Genomic DNA, 16,322 nt, shown 5'->3' on the forward strand with positions numbered 1-16,322 from the left:
GACAGGGGCCCCGGTGACTGGTTTGGGCTGGTTTGGGTTGCATGGCTTTGGGCAGGCTTTAGGCATCAGAAAAGGTAACCCTGCATTTCCAGGGTGTAAGCTGGGATTTAAGCACATGGCAGAAATTGCTTTTTATCTTCAGCTCCTCTAAAAGTCTTTGGAACCCAACTATGAATTCCAGACAGGGATCTTATCCATATAATCTTACTTACCTTATCTGTAAAAATAGTGGAAATGTTTTCTCCCAGAATTGTAGTGAAGATGAAATAAAATCACGTATTGCTTAAAGGAGCAGTACAAATAAAATCCTGAGGAGACTGGTAAACAAGTACCAGAACTGCTTAGACTGGTGTGTTAATGTGTTCATTAAAAAAAAAAAATTCTCAACTTCTACTAAAATACAGTTCTTACTTGATAATTCTGTTGTTTCATTTGAAGTTAATGAACTTAACTGAATGAACAAAATTCTATTATTTGAAAATATTCTGTAATTTTTTTTTTTTTTACTACTTCAGAAGTGCCCTTCCTGATATTTAATTGAGTTAGGGGGTCTTACTGTATAAAAAACTGAGTTTCTGAAAAAAACACATTGGGTTAACCTGTCTTTTGCTATTGATTGAGCACTGACAGTGACAGCTGCTAGCAACACATCTCAGAAAAACGGTTTAAAATCAAATGCCCTCTTCTGTGGTTCTGTTTCAGTACTTTGTGTATCACAGCCTATGGCTGGAAGTTTAATGCAAGACATCCTCACAGCTGAAGCCCAGTTGACTTAACTAAGGTGCCTGGAAAGCAGGAAGTGTGTTGTCTAGCAACTGGAAACATTTGAAAATATCCAGTACATCTTCTGTTTAGTGTTCCACAGCCCTCCTGATTTTCCAATACACATAGCAGATGTTAAGCCTCCTGTTTAAATTTTAAAGGCACGAAACTGAGTAGTGAAAAGCGGAGACAGCGCTTTCATTTGCAAACTAACAAATTGGCTTCAGCTCCAAATCTTTGGGAATTTTCAGAGACTCATTTCCTCCCTATTGATTTCCCCTTCCTCCTCCCTCAGATAGAGCTAGTACACTGCTATTTTTTCCTCCTTTAACCTATGAGAAGAGTTAAGTTTCTCATAAATCAAGAACGTTTGCTGAGAATGTTGATAAAGAAGGCAAGGATAGAGAAAGACTTAAGCAGATCATTCATTCATTCACTTATTCATTCACTTGTTCTTTCATTCATCTGTTGGTGAATTAACAATAAATGCAGTATTGTTTAGTAATCAAGAGCCAGAAATCAGACATATTTGAGTTCAAATCCCTACCTTATTCTGAATGACCTCATTTGAAATTATTTAATTATTTCAATTTAATTATTTCAATTGAAATTATTATTTCAATTTCTTCCTCATAAAAGGGAATAATGATAGGATCTGTCTTGTAGTTTGTGTGTGTGTGTGTTTGAGAGTTACATGAAATAAAGTAGGCAAAGGGATCAACATAGTTCAAGGTACAGAGGGAGCTCTCAGTAAGTTGTGGGTGATACTGTTGCTACTGTTGTTATTTTTGTTGGTAAATGCCCACTTTGTGTCCACACTGTGATACAGAGGTTTCTGTGACTTAATGGGAAAAGAGTATAGGCTCTGGAGTTGGACTACCTGTTCAAAGGAGTTGCTTAACCTGTGAGTGCCTCCGTTTTCTCAGGTGTAAAATGAGGCTAACAATAGCATTTTACCCCATGGGTGTTGTGAGAATTAAATGAGAGAATATTTGTAAAGCCTATAGCCCAATGTGAGGCATGTAGGGTTGGTGCTCCACAAAAGTTGGCTACCATCATTATTATGATTATGCATCGTTGCCAGTGGAGTTACAAAGATGAGTACATCATGGTCCCTGGTCTTGAGTAGTCTCATGGGGGTACAGGCATTCACTGGAGCACACTTAAAAGGAGTTACCTAGAAGGGGACTAGTATGATAACAGAGGTATAAACAGAAGTCTGTGGAAGCCCCAGTAAGGGTGTTACTCTCCTAAGGCAGCCATTAGAACTATGGATTTTACACTTGGCTACACATTAGAATCACCTTTAAAAATGACTGATGTCTGGGTTCCCCTCCCAGAGTTTCTGACAATTGGTATGGGGCATATAATCTGGGCACCAGGATTTTATAAAGCTCTTGGATGATTTTAACGTGCAGCCAAGTGTTGATACTGATCATATTTACTGCAGAATTGGCGCAGGTAGCTGGGAAGCACCATGAGGTTCTTATCCTTGTTGTCTCTACCCTGCCATGAGCATTTCAGAGTAGCAACTGAAATAGTAGCAATTCCTTTGATTTTCCAGGTAGTAGTACTAGCAGTAATAGTAATACTGATAGTAACTGCTATCATTTACTTGGAACTTACTATGTGCCAGGCACTGTGCCAAAGTGCTTCTAATTTATCATCTCATTTACTCATCCCAACAACACTCAACTCAGCCTTAAGCTGTCACTTCATACCAGAGACTCTGAAACTGGACCCTGGAGACCAGGACTACTTGCCACTCACCTTCTCCCTCAGGCTTTTCTCTTTGTATCTCCACTTGCAAGTAGAAAAAACCAGGTATGCTCGCTCTGTGGTACTCCAGTGGCTGTTAACTTGGAGGCCTCTTTGGTGGAGAGGAGCCTGGAGTCTCCCTGGGGACATAGCAGCATTGGTGTGGACTGCAGTATGGACAGGCAGAGGACTGGGGGTTGGGGAGGTGAGGAAAGCAAGTTAACTATTGAGCTGGGTAGAGTTTGGGGTTACAGAGAGATCTGTTCTTGTTCATCAAAGGAAGACGTTTGGACCTGGCATAGGGACCACAAGCCAGAAGAAAACAACTTCCTCCTTTTTGGAAGTCCACTAGGGCACAGTAGTGCTCTTCTGGATTGGGAGTAGAAGGCTGTGAGTATAGAACGACAAGGGAGATGAGACCAGACCTTGAGTCTAGTCAGTTTTCATCTGCACCCATTTGGAAATAGTGTAGACCTTCTAAATGTGGCTGTTTCTGAGCACTCAGAAAAACAGGTTGGTGAGGGTTGCTAATGTCATCTTATCATACGAAGGGCAGCATGCAATCACAAGAAGAACAACAGCTGTTGTTTGCAGAGGTCCCACTCTGTGCCAGGCACTTTGCATACATTATTTCACTTAATTACCAAAAAATCCTATGAGCTTGGAATTATCATGATCTTGCTACAGATAAAAGCATTGAATCTCCAATACTGTAAGTATTTTGCTGAAGATCAAGAAGCTGGTGATTTGAGAAGTAGGCAAATGCTTCCTGTCTGTGGCTGCTGCTGACACCAAAGGCAGGGAGGGGACATGAAACATGGGTGTTAACCAGTGTTTGTCTTAGATGTTCACATTCAACCTCTGACAACTGATTGAGCCATCTGACAAGCCAAGATTTCACCCTCCCTACTAAACACTTAAAGGTGTCTCCTGTGGGCTGACATGTGGGTAGTAGAAGCAGGGGCTTGGTAGAACAAAGGCCAAAGTATGTTTTTCATGTTTGTACTTCTCCCCCTCTGTTTCTATTTTTCTTTGTAAACTCTTTTTGGAAGAGGGGGATGGGGTTCTTTTCTTCTTAATATTATTTCCAGGGTACTTGGCATTCTATCAATATTTCCTTAAGTCTAAATAGTAGTTCAGAGAGCATAGGAATAAAATAATAAGAATAAAAAAGTTTTGTTAGCAAAAAAATTATTATAAACAATTATAAAGAGCATTCTTTTTTGGGTTTTCCCCCAATATAAACATTATAACCCTTCTGGGGTGTGTGCATCTGGAGCTTACTTTCAGAACTTCTTTTTTGTGTGATTAAACTCTAATTTGAACATTTCTGGAGTCGTAAGTTTCATAAAAATAAAATCTACTAATTTATATTACTTGAAAGTAGACAATGGTATTAACCAGAATTCACCATACCTGATATGGGCTCTTGGCTAGGCCAGGCCTAGCCTGTGGGATGGCTTGAGAGGTGAGTCTGGCTTGATTATTGACGGGTCTCTGCCAATGGCTGGATAATCTCTCCCACCTCAAAGAAGCTGCTGCACAGTGACAGCATGGTTGTCACAGGGCTGAGACTCAGAAGTGACTACCTAGGAATGTGTCCAAGGAACCATCTCTACATGGATACTGCTGGGGGAAGGGCCAAGGACTTAGGGCAGGTCTCTACTCAAGAGTTGGGTAGCTACCAGAGGGGCTGTATAGGGATGTAGTCTGTGTATGGGTTCCCCAGGTATGATTGGATTAGGACCTCAGCTTAAGGGCTGGGGTTGGAAGCATAGATCTCTCCTGAGACCTGGGGCTATGGATTTATGGGAAAGGGCCCAGCTTTTTAGCTTAGAGAACACTGGAGAGGAAGTCAAAGGAGAGTTTGTGCCAACTTGGATTTGAGTTTGAAGAGGGGGGAAGGGTGGTGCTGGTAGGTGCCCAGAGAGGTGAGAATAGAAATGGAAGAAGCTGGAGACTTGTGAAAGTCTTGTTTCATAGAAGTCAGGAGCTGATGGTGGTTGGAAAATTTTGTGGCCACTCAAAAGTACCATTTATTCCTGGCCTTCAATGAAAAGGTGTTGTGAATGGGCTGGGACTGAACATCACGCAAGAGAGGTGGGCTTGAGTCTTGGTTCTCTCATGAACTGGCGTTGTGACCTTGAGAAAGCCAGTTAAACATTTGAGTCTCACGTTCTTAAATTGTTGGAGAGGAGGAAAACTGATAGCTTTCTTGTTCTCCCTGCCGACAAGGTATCTTTAAAAAAAAGTTTTCGCCTTTGTAAAGGGAGGATATTTGTTTAGAGCAGCACTATCCAAGAGAATTTCTCTACAAGGTTGGAAGTGCTCTATAACCCTGCACAGACCGATACACTAGACACTAGCCACATTTGGCTCAGATTTAGCAGTTGAACCATGGCTAGTGAGACTAGGCTACAGAATCTTAAGTGAAATAAAATTAATTCAATTACTTTAGCCTTAGGAGGCTAATGACCATCATATTGGACAGCTGTGGTCTAGATAGCACTGAAACAGAGTATGCTTCTCAGTTTGGAATGTGTGCAGGGGGTGATGTCAAAAATATTTTATAAATGGCATAAAACAGGGAAGAGACTCTCTCTTATTAGGTAGCTTCTTTCCCTGGGGGCTGCCACTGTTTTGAACCATGAGAGAATATTTGTTTGAGAGTGTAATTGACATAGCAAATTAAAGATGGGGCATGTCACTTTTTAGCACGGCGCTTGAAACTGAATTGTTTTCCATGAAGGATGGAGATTTTACATAAAATTATCTAAATATAAAAGCACTTCATCAACGACTAAAGCTATGTTTTTCAAATTCCAGCATTATAAATTGAGAGGACTCTCTTCTCCAGAGCATGATCTCCATTGGTCTATAAAGGAAAGCATTTCCTTTATTGCTTAGGAATACACCTTAGACATACCTTCTGCATATTCTTTGGTCTTAAAACTATGGAAATTGTGTTGATTTATTCCATCATTCAAACCACTCTATTCCTCACTTTAACATCTTATAATAAATGCTTGGAATTACTCATAGATTAATTTCTTTTGAATTATTCAGTATTTAAATAGTAAGAGCTTGGGTCTATAGCCAGCAATGGTCCACATGGAAGTTCCAAGATATATGCACTCATGTAAGTAGATACTTGTTTATGTGAACAAGACCTATGGAGAATGTTTATACATTCACGTGATTCTCAAAGCTTTTATGACTCGCTTATTCTTTCCCACAATTTTGGCCCAATGTTAACTGAGTACCATTAGTTAAAGAATGACAGTTTTCTCCCCCTGTGATTAAAATCCTTGTATTCTTTGTAAATTTCAACATGAATAATGGACTTGAACAGCTACTGTTTTTTTCAGGGCGTCTGATGGGGACTTTTGGGTCCCTACGTGACCATTTTGGGTCCCTACTGAAATGACCATCTGGAAGCAAAAGGGGCATAAATAGAAAATGAAGTATGTCCCTGTCCTTCCTCTTTTACTTCTTTTTTCCAACCAGTTCTTTGCTTTCCTAAAAGCTTTGGTAATAATGGAATGGTGGAAAGTACATAGGCAAATCCCACCTCCCCAAACTTTATAGTTCTGTGGCCCCATGCCCAACTCCACTGTCCTCTTGTGCAAAACGAGAACACCTGTATCTGTAGAGATAAGAAGGTAGGGTATTCAGTACCTAGCAAATAAGAGTCCCTTAATAAATGGTTAATTTATTGGCTAGATCACATTGTCTTTCTCCCTTTATTTATTTTCTGATCCTCTATCCCTTTTTGTTTTCCTCATTTTTTCCTTCTTTCTTTTCTGTTAATTTGAATCATCCTTTTCACATTCCTCCTGGCAATCATAAAACTTCAATGGGATAAGGCTATATGTTTAAGTAACTAAATAATCTTCATTTCTTTCTTCTTTGACTACCTCTTTTCCTTTAGTCTACAAATTCCTGACCATTCCTACCAGCCATTCCTACCAATCTATATCTATAACTATGTCTCTCTCTCTCTCTCTCTCTATATATATATATCTCTCTCTATATATAGATAGATATATAGATATATATATAGATAAAGTTGTGAATAAAACTGTGTAAGCAAGAATAAAAAAATTACTAAGCACCCACTTTATATCAGGCACTGGAATTAGATACTTTCAGCAAGGAAGGAATGTGTGCTTTGTGCACCCTAACTCCAGCTGCTTCCATGAACAGAGATTTGCCAGTGATGGGCTCAGATTAGGTTCATATCCTTTGATTAACACTTTTCAGCACTGGTACTTATATAGAAGTGAATGCTATTAGAATTTAAAAGAAAATCATCAGACTAAATCTATTTTTGCTTTGAAAAAATCCACCTAGAACGTAAACAGCATTAATTAAGTGAGCTTAGATTGGCTGTCACAGAAAAATCCTGTAGGGAGAACCTTTGGCCCTAATAATACGGCTCAGTGGGGCTCAGTTTCTCACTCAACCAGGCAAACCCTCTATGGCTTTAAGACTTTGAGTATTTTAAAAACCTGAACAATTTCTTGGGTTTCTTCTTTTAAACACTACTCATCAAGAGGATGTTGTGGTTGAGAATGAGTTGGAAAAAGAAATGAGATCTCATTTTTGTATCTGGAGTGCCATTAGCTGGAAGTATCTTCTTATGGAAGTATCTTCTTAGATCTCTTCCTCAATCTGTCACATTAGGTATGGAAGATTATTTAGAATTCTTACATTCTGTAAGGAAACAGTCATGTGATGACACAGAAAAAAATTTCTTCACCTCTCTGGAACTATGTTTCCTTTTTGAGAAAGGAGGGCATTGGGCTAGCTCTGTATGGCCGAAAACTTCTCAATGTCAGGTGATTTAATTAACTATCCTGGTTAGAGGATGGTAAGCTGGAAGTGAGCTTATCCATATACTTTCCAAAATATTTGTCTACTACTTAAGGTTTAGGCATAAAATGGAATTTTAAAGAAATTTTGTAAATGTCTTAGACAGTGAAGTGGAATTATTTAGTTGATAGAAGCTAAGTATTGAATTGGGTGTCAGAAAACATGGTCTTTTTCTAGCTAGTTTTGTATCCACAAGCAACCAATATGAACTCTTTGGGCCTTAGTTTTCTCATTGTAAAATTAATGTAATTATGTCTGAGCAGAATAATTGTGAAGATTAAAAGAGCTTATGCAAATGAAAGTACTTTGCAAATTCAAAGGCTTTCAATAGACCTCTAGATTCCGGATCACTTTGGTCACTTTTGGAGTATGTTTCAGAGGAGGTTGCACATACTGCCCAAAAGTTGGTTGGCGCAGATGACCTTTAAGTTTCATTCTGTCCTCGAGTCTATCACATGAGGATTAAATCTTTCTGTGGGTGAACTATCCATAGTGCTGAATCTGAGAGAATTATTTTATAAAGGGAAATCATATTTTATGAGTGGCATGTTCTTATAGACTTTGCATAATACACGATTTGAATAATACAAGGCTAATTTTCCCAAATTAATAAGTTTAAAGAAGGAGAGCCCATTATCAGAGCACAGAAATCTACAACCATTATGGCATTTCTCCCTTACTTCCTTTCTTCCTCCTCCTTCTCCCTTCTTTTTCTTTTCGTCTTCCTCCCATATTGTTTTTCTTTGTCCTCTGCATTTTCCTTCTCTTCTTCCTTATCCTCTCCCACTCCTCCTCCTCCTTCAGAGCTGCTTTTATATATCTAGATGTAGAATTATCTATTATTTATTAGAGCTCTCTCTCCTAATCAGCAGTTTATTGTTTCTTAGCACTTGTTTGTCCTTCTTTAAAGTGTTTTAGCATATCTGACCTTTCTTCCAAAGTGATTTATCTTGGGGGTTTGTTTTTTGCACTAACACCATGATTTGATTAATGATTAGAAACATTGTTATAGTATATTAAAAAGAAGCACATAATCATAACAGTGAATGTTAAAATAACAGCCAAATAGTCACCAGAATTATCTACCTATGTATTAAAACTAAACTAAAACTAAACTAAAACTAAATTAAAACTAAAACTAAAACTAAATTAAAACTAAAACTAAAACTAAAAAGTCTATTAAAAAATATGGTTCACATGATTCTGGCAAAGTATATCAATTATTGATGCCATTTGGTGACAGCATAATAAGCTTATAATTCGCTTGGCTTGCTAAATTTGAAATTGTGTGGTTCTGGATTTTTAAAATATAGATTTTTATTATATACAATTTCGTGTGTAAAGTAACTTCATTAATATTTTCTATGTCACAGTATTTCAAATTTGTATAATCTAAATGTGCACAAAATGCCAATCACACTACATTTTAAGTAGCATGTACTTACCACTCTTACAATAGGGACTTTCCCTATTGTCTGTCAAAATTTATTCATGGACACCCAGGTAGCTAAGTTTAATACTTTAAAAATGACAGTGTAACAGCCTATAAGAAAGCAGTAAAGAATGAAAACACTTGAATAAATAGATATTTTCAACTGCTTTCAATATACGTGTTTGCTTTATGAGGTCCAGCTACACTTCAGCTAATGGTTCAACCACTGCTGGAGCCTCTGATGCATCCTCTCTTCCTTTTGGTCTCCATAGTAATATTTCATCTTTTCAATGGAGATATTGTAGAGTAGTGGTAGGAGCACATGAATGGAGCAAGAAGACTCAAGTTCAAGTTGCAGTCCCACTACTCAGTAGGTAGTGACCTTGGAAAGACGTCTACGTTTCTTTCTTCAGACAAAGGAGGGCGGAAATAAGTATTTCCCAGGGTGTTTTGGTATCAAATAAGATCACTTGGTTGACTGCATTCTATAACTTCTAAAGTATTATATAAATGCCAAGATGTTATTACTGGTAAAACATATCTTCTTGGACACTACTCAAAGCACAATAAAATGAGAAAAAAATGATATTCTTAAAAATCTGTGATTACCAAGATGCTCACCATTATCAGGTCAATCTATACTTATTTTTTACTACCATTTTGGAGGAGAAAATTTCACAAATTCACTATAACAATATACATGTACACTATAATATGCCACAAAGTATTTTCTTTATATTCTTAGAATTTTCTTAATGTTACTTCATTTAAAGCCTTATAATACACAGTAATGCTCTGAATACTTTTGTTTGACTTAAGCCAAAACTGATGATGAGTTTAAGGTTCCTTTTCTCTGTTTCTTACGTTTTTAATTCTTATAAAGTATTTTCTTTAACATGTGGGGGACTTATAGAAATATTTGCTATTCAAATAAGAACACACACTGATAGCAAAGCTGATATACATTAGTATTCACATTTTTTGATAAGAATATGAAGGGAGTTCACCGTATTTACTTATGTTACTCTATTTTCTCACATTCAACAACTTTCTTTTGTCCTTTCCACAAGAATCAAAGAGTATGCAAATATAAAGAGATAAATCTTACAAAGACATGAAATTTCATCTACAAGTTCAATAGTAAAAAAGCAAAATGAAACATTTCCAAATTCCATCTTTAGGTAACTTATTTTGCCTCCTCTTATTGTCCCTGGAATTAGGATAATACCATTACAGGCCTCTGAGATATGTACTCTTTTTTTTTTTTTTTTTTTTTTGCGGTACACGGGCCTCTCACTGTTGTGGCTTCTCCCATTGCGGAGCACAGGCTTCAGACGCGCAGGCCCAGCGGCCATGGCTCATGGGCCCAGCTGCTCCGCGGCATGTGGGATCTTCCCGGACAGGGGCACTAACCTGTCCCCTGCATCGGCAGGTGGACTCTCAACCACAGCGCCACCAGGGAAGCCTGGGATATGTATTCTTGAGGCATAATACAACAAGTTATAAATGAAAAAGCATTGTAAGGGAATTTTCAGCCTACAGTTAGCACATTTACATTGTTTTTGTGCTGCACAAGTTCTATTTCTATGTGTTCTTCCCACTATAAATTCATCATCATATTTATTTTTCCCATTAAAGTAATGTTATTTACTGTGTTCTCATTTAATTTGAAGCCAGAGGTGACATAGATCAATAAGATTTGATGACAAATTTCATAAAGTTGTCAGAAAAATATGATTATGTCCTAGAATTTTTAAAACTCAGGGCACAACTGCTGCCATCCGTTTTATTTATTCTAGAAATAAAGTAGCAAAATTTATGTCATACACTAAACCTCAAATTATTGTCCTATAAAATGTCTTTCACCTGAGTACTCAGAATCTCATTAGTTTCTTTATCATTTCAAAACTGCTAAGCTCTGAGAATTCTTATATGTAATGTAAAAAGCAAAGGAGAGAGTTGTTGTAACCCACTTACTTCTTGATTCCCAATTTTTCTCACCCTTAACTTAAACCCTTGCCTCCTCTCATATTTTATTAATAAGTTCAGGAATATTACCCAAACTTTAATTGATTGAGTTACCTTAGTAATAATAGACATGAAAGTCTCAGTAAGAAGATTGCATTTTTGTCAGGCAAAGGTATTTTTCCTTCCAATTATATTCATTTATAGTTTCCCCTTTAGGAAGAAAGTCTATTAAAAAATAAGCAGTTTATAGAAATCTTCTATTTCCAAGGATTTTTGGATTTTTCCCTTTAAGGGTATTTTTTAGATAACACAAAAATAATTTAATGTGAGTACTGAAATGTTCAAAATCATAATATTTTCCTAATATTCTGTGTTGGTTGTTCAGGAACAAAAACAGCAGTCATCAAAGTAAATAATAAAAATTGAGGTTCTGCAGTGAGACTTTATTTTACAAACCTCTGGTTCCTTCCACAGTTTTTGAAACTTCTTTCCTGTTATGCAGTACTATTTGTACCTCCTCCTCTAATTGTTTTACTCATATGATTCCTAAGCATTATTCTAATTTCCACAAACAGCAGGAGACTTAAGCATGCCACTGGATACTGCCTTGCCCTTCGTGTTATCTTTGCAAAAGTCTTTCTTTAGTAATAGCTACTTGATTCCCACTGCGCAGCTGTGTAGAAATTCCAGACTCACAAACACACCGAGGCTTATTACAGAAATATAATGAGAATCAATGAAGAAACTTTTGGATATGAACATTAATCTTCCTTTTATCAGACCATAAACCAAAAAATCTGATCTGACTTTCCAAATTAACCATGGAGTTAACTCTCATCAATGCAGAGGAAAATCAGGAGTCAACCCTTTTTTAGTGTCACTGCCTTTATTCTGGAAGATGTCACAGCTGCAGGCAAAGATGTAGAGTTTTCCTTAGTTCCCATTTCTAAGAGTATCCTTGTGCAGATTCCTGGATGGAGATTCAGAGCTCTTTGGCATTATCCTTAGCCACCTCCTCTGGGCCACTTTGTCCTTGGATGGTATTTGTTTTCCTAAATCAAACATGCTCAAGAGATATTCCCCATGCATCCAAATCTGTTCACAGACTCCATATAAGAAGGACTTGCTAATATGCTTCCATGGTTAAGAAAATAAATAAAAGCTCTCTGTACTTCTTCCTAGTAGAAATTCATGATCCACAGTTGATTGGGATATGATTTGTTCCTCTTTTAAATATAAGGTTTCCTGAACTAAGCAGATATAGTGTTTCTACATATTACTCTCTGATTCATCAGGGAATCTCCCTGGTAACTGGCTTTTTCTCTCTGATAATTTGTGTTTTGAGAAAGTTCTTTCAATTAAAGATGAGCAAACTAAAAACTGTACATCTCTTTCTCTCTCATATAATTAAATGATTAAGAATGGATTAATCATTAATCAGTTAAAAGTAATGGGTTTTAAAAATGGTGTTTCTAAATAATATATAATAATAATTTCAAAACAACATGGGGTTGTGATAGTCAGTACTTTTCCAAGAAGCCTGGGTGAGTTTCCACTTTAACCAGAATTTGCAACTTGGGTGGCACTTATATCTAATCTAAAAAGGGAAAGGATAGATTACTTAGAAAATATTGACTGGACTATTAAATGCTTAACTAAGTTTTCTTCTCTTGGTTTCTACCTATCATTGCTTATTTCTTCAAATTGATACTGTTTAGAAGAGGCAGCACTTGCCAGGTTATGGGGAAGTTATTGATAAACTTCACATTGAGGAAATGAAAGACTACTCAGATTGGGAATTAATAACTTCCTGCCAAAAATCTTCCCACCTGCATGCCATTAGCCCCATGAGGCAATTTGATGATGTTTAGCAAAAACAAGGTGACTAAAGTATAAATATTAATTTCTTAATTTAAAAAGGGAACCAGTGTTGATGTGGCTGGCTGGTTTGGCAAGGATGAGCAACAGCTGCCTTGATCTCTGGCTACTTTTTGATGGTACTAACACTTACAAGCTAATATTGTAGTGATAGCCCTATGCCCCAATGTCACAAGACAATAGTCACTCCATGGAGTCTATGAAAGAAGCATTCTCAAGTATGAGTTTCTTGGGCTAAACTAGAGTATCATTATTGCTATTTGTGGCTTGGTCCATGAACATATAAAGTACTGACAGCTACTGGTCTTAGCACCACCCCTGCTCCTATCCATCAAGGGCAGTTAGTGGCAGAGCCTAGGCATGGACATAAACACAGGCCTGCCTCACTTCACAGCCCTTATTCATCGCCAAGATCACTTTGCCTTGTAATCAACAGACCTTTCTTCTCAGTCTGTGACCTCATGCACAGGTGGAATTAGGCAGAGGCAGCATCCCTGGAGGAGCTGTCCAGCATTCGAGGTTCTGAAAAAGTATGGGTGGAAAGACGAAGAGCCTTCCAGATGGGCGAAGGATTTATATATTTGTTTAGGTAAGAAAGGGAGAATGTGGCAGATGAGTGTTTTTTAAATTAAAGTATAGCTAATCTACAGTGTTGTGCTAGTTTCAAGTGTACAGCAAAGTGATTCAGTTATGAATATATATGGGTGTGTGTGTGTGTATATATGTGTATGTATATATATATATATATATATATATTCTTTTTCAGATTCTTTTCCATTATAGGTTACTACAAGACTTTGACTACTGTTCCCTGTGCTACCAGCAGGTCTCTGTTGCTCACCTATCCTATACATAGCAGTGTGTATATGTTAATCTCGAACTCCTAATTTGTCTGTCCCCCCACCCGGCTATCCCCCCTGGCAACCACAAGTTTGCTCTCCACATCTGTGAGTCTATCTCTATTCTGTAAATAAGTTCATTTGTCTCATTTTTTAGATTCCACATATAAGTGACACAATACAATACTTGTCTTTCTCTGTCTGATTTACTTCCCTTAATATGATAATCTCTAGATCTATCCATGTTGCTGCAAATGGCATTATTTCATTCTTTTCTATGGCTGAGTTAATATTCCAACGTATATATATCCCACCTCTTCTTTATCCATTTGTCTGTTGGTGGACATTTAGGTTGCTTCCATGTCTTGGCTATTGTAAATAGTGCTGCTATGAACATTGGGGTGCATGTATCTTTTTGAATTAGAGTTTTCTCCAGATATATGCCCAGGAGTGTGATTGCAGGATCATACAGTAGCTCTGTTTTTAGTTTTTTAAGGAACCTCCATATTGTTTTCCATAGTGGCTGCACCAATTTACATTCCCACCAAAAGTGTAGGAGGGTTCCCTTTTCTCCACACGCTCTCCAACATTTATTATTTATAGACTTAAAAAATTTATTTATTTGGCTGCACTGGGTCTTAGCTGTGGCACGTGGGATCTTCGATCTTTGTTGTGACACATGGGTTCTTTTAGTTGTGGCATGTGGGATCTTTAGCTGCGGCATGCGAACTGTTAGTTGTGGCATGTGAACTCTTAGTTGCTGCATGTGAGCTTAGTTGCGGCATGTAATCTCTTAGTTGTGGCATGTGGGATCTAGTTCCCTGACCAGGGATCGAACCTGGGCCCCCTGCATTGGGAGCATGGAGTCTTAGTCACTGGACCACAAGGGAAGTCCCATTTATAGACTTTGCAATGAAGGCCATTCTGATCCGTGTGAGGTGATGTCTCATTGTAGTTTTGATTTCCATTTCTCTATTAGTGATATTGAGGATCTTTTCATGTGCCTGTTGGTCATCTGTATGTCTTGTTTGGAGAAATGTCTATTTAGGTCGTCTGCCCATGTTTTGATTGGGTTGTCTGTTTGTTTGTTTTGATATTAAACTATATGAGCTGTTTATATATTTTGAAAATTAATCCCTTGTTGGTGACATCGTTTGCAAATATTTTTTCCCATTCTGTGTGTTGTCTTTTCATTTTGTTTATGGTTTCCTTTGCTGTGCAAAAGCTTTTAAGTTTAATTAGGTCTCATTTGTTTATTTTGGTTTTTCTTTCCATTACTCTAGGAGAAGGATCCCAAAAGATATTGCTGCAATTTATATCAAAGAGTGTTCTATGTTTTCCTCTAGGAGTTTTATAATATCCACTCTTACATTTAGTTCTTTAACACATTTTGAGTTTATTTTTGTATACTGTGTTAGAGAATGTTTTAATTTCATTCTTTCACATGTAGCTGTCCAGTTCCCAGCACCACTTATTGAAGAGACTATCTTTCCTCCATTGTATATTCTTGCCTCCTTTATCAAAGATAAGGTGACCATATGTGCGTGGGTTTATCTCTGGGCTTTCTACCCTGTTCCATTGATCTATATGTCAGTTTTTGTGCCAGTACCATACTGTTTTGATTTCTGTAGCTTTGTAGCATAATCTGAAATCAGGGAGTGTGATTCCTCCAGCTCCATTTTTCTTTCTCAAGATTGCTTTGGCTATTTGGGGTCTTTTGTGTTTCTATACAAATTAAAATTTTTTTGTTCCAGTTCTGTGAAAAATGCCATTGGTAATTTGATAGGGATTTCATTGAATCTGTAGGTTGCTTTGGGTAGTATAGTCATTTTGACAATATTGATTCTTCCAATTCAAGAACACAATACATCTTTCTATCTGTTTGTATTGTCTTTAATTTCTTTCATCAGCATCTTATAGTTTTTGGAATACAAGTCTTTTGCTTCCTTTGGTAGGTTTATTCCTAGGTATTTTATTCTTTTCAGTGTGATGGTAAATGGGATTGTTTCCTTAATTTCTCTTTCTGATATTTTTTGTTTATGTATAGAAATGAAACAGATTTTTGTGTATTAATTTTGTATCCAGCAAATTTACCGAATCCATTGATGAGCTCCAGTAGTTTTCTGGCAGTGTCTTCAGGATTTTCTTTAGGATTTTCTATGTATAGCATCATGTCAAGTAGATGAGTGTTTTTGATAAGTGTCTGAGCAACATTTGATAAGACTGTGAAATCAGGGCCATTAGCAAAGAGAAGCAGTTGGTGGGCAAAGGTTAAACTGAGATTTAGGCTATGCTGTCCAATATGATAGCCAATAGTCACATTTGGCTATTAATCACTTGAAATATGGCTAGTTGGAATGCAGATGTGCTGTGAGTGTAAAATACACACCTGCATTTGAATACTTAGTCTAAAAATAATATAAAATATTTCATTAATAATTTCATATTATTACATGTTAAAATGATAGTATTTTAGATATATTATGTTAAATAAAACAAATAATAAAAATTAATCACACCTGTTTCTATTTTCCTTTAATGTGGCTATTAGAAAATATACTTACAAATATTTCAATACAAAATTACATATATATTACATTTGTGGCCTGCATTAATTATATTTGTATTGGACAATGTTGCTCTAAAGATTAAACTTGAGGGGAATATTGCTTAGGAGATGCTGAAGGAAAGATCTGATTAGGTAAGTGATAAAATAAAAGTTGTACTTGAGGATTGTGTGTTTGTGGTTTTTACAGCTTAGAAAAATTTCCAGGGAGAAGTCACCAGAAAAGAGGAAGAGATAACTGATA

The 16,322-nt window shown here is 37.0% G+C and overlaps 1 protein-coding gene across 3 annotated transcripts in view; it reads right to left on the minus strand.

Moving 5' to 3' along the window:
• KCNMB2 (potassium calcium-activated channel subfamily M regulatory beta subunit 2) overlaps positions 1-16,322 on the minus strand; it is a 252,881-nt gene that overhangs the window by 99,246 nt on the left and 137,313 nt on the right. The gene's annotated exons all lie outside the window — the stretch shown is intronic.

This window comes from Globicephala melas, chromosome 4, assembly GCF_963455315.2.
Source record: "Globicephala melas chromosome 4, mGloMel1.2, whole genome shotgun sequence".
In the NCBI taxonomy this organism is placed as follows: domain Eukaryota; kingdom Metazoa; phylum Chordata; class Mammalia; order Artiodactyla; family Delphinidae; genus Globicephala; species Globicephala melas.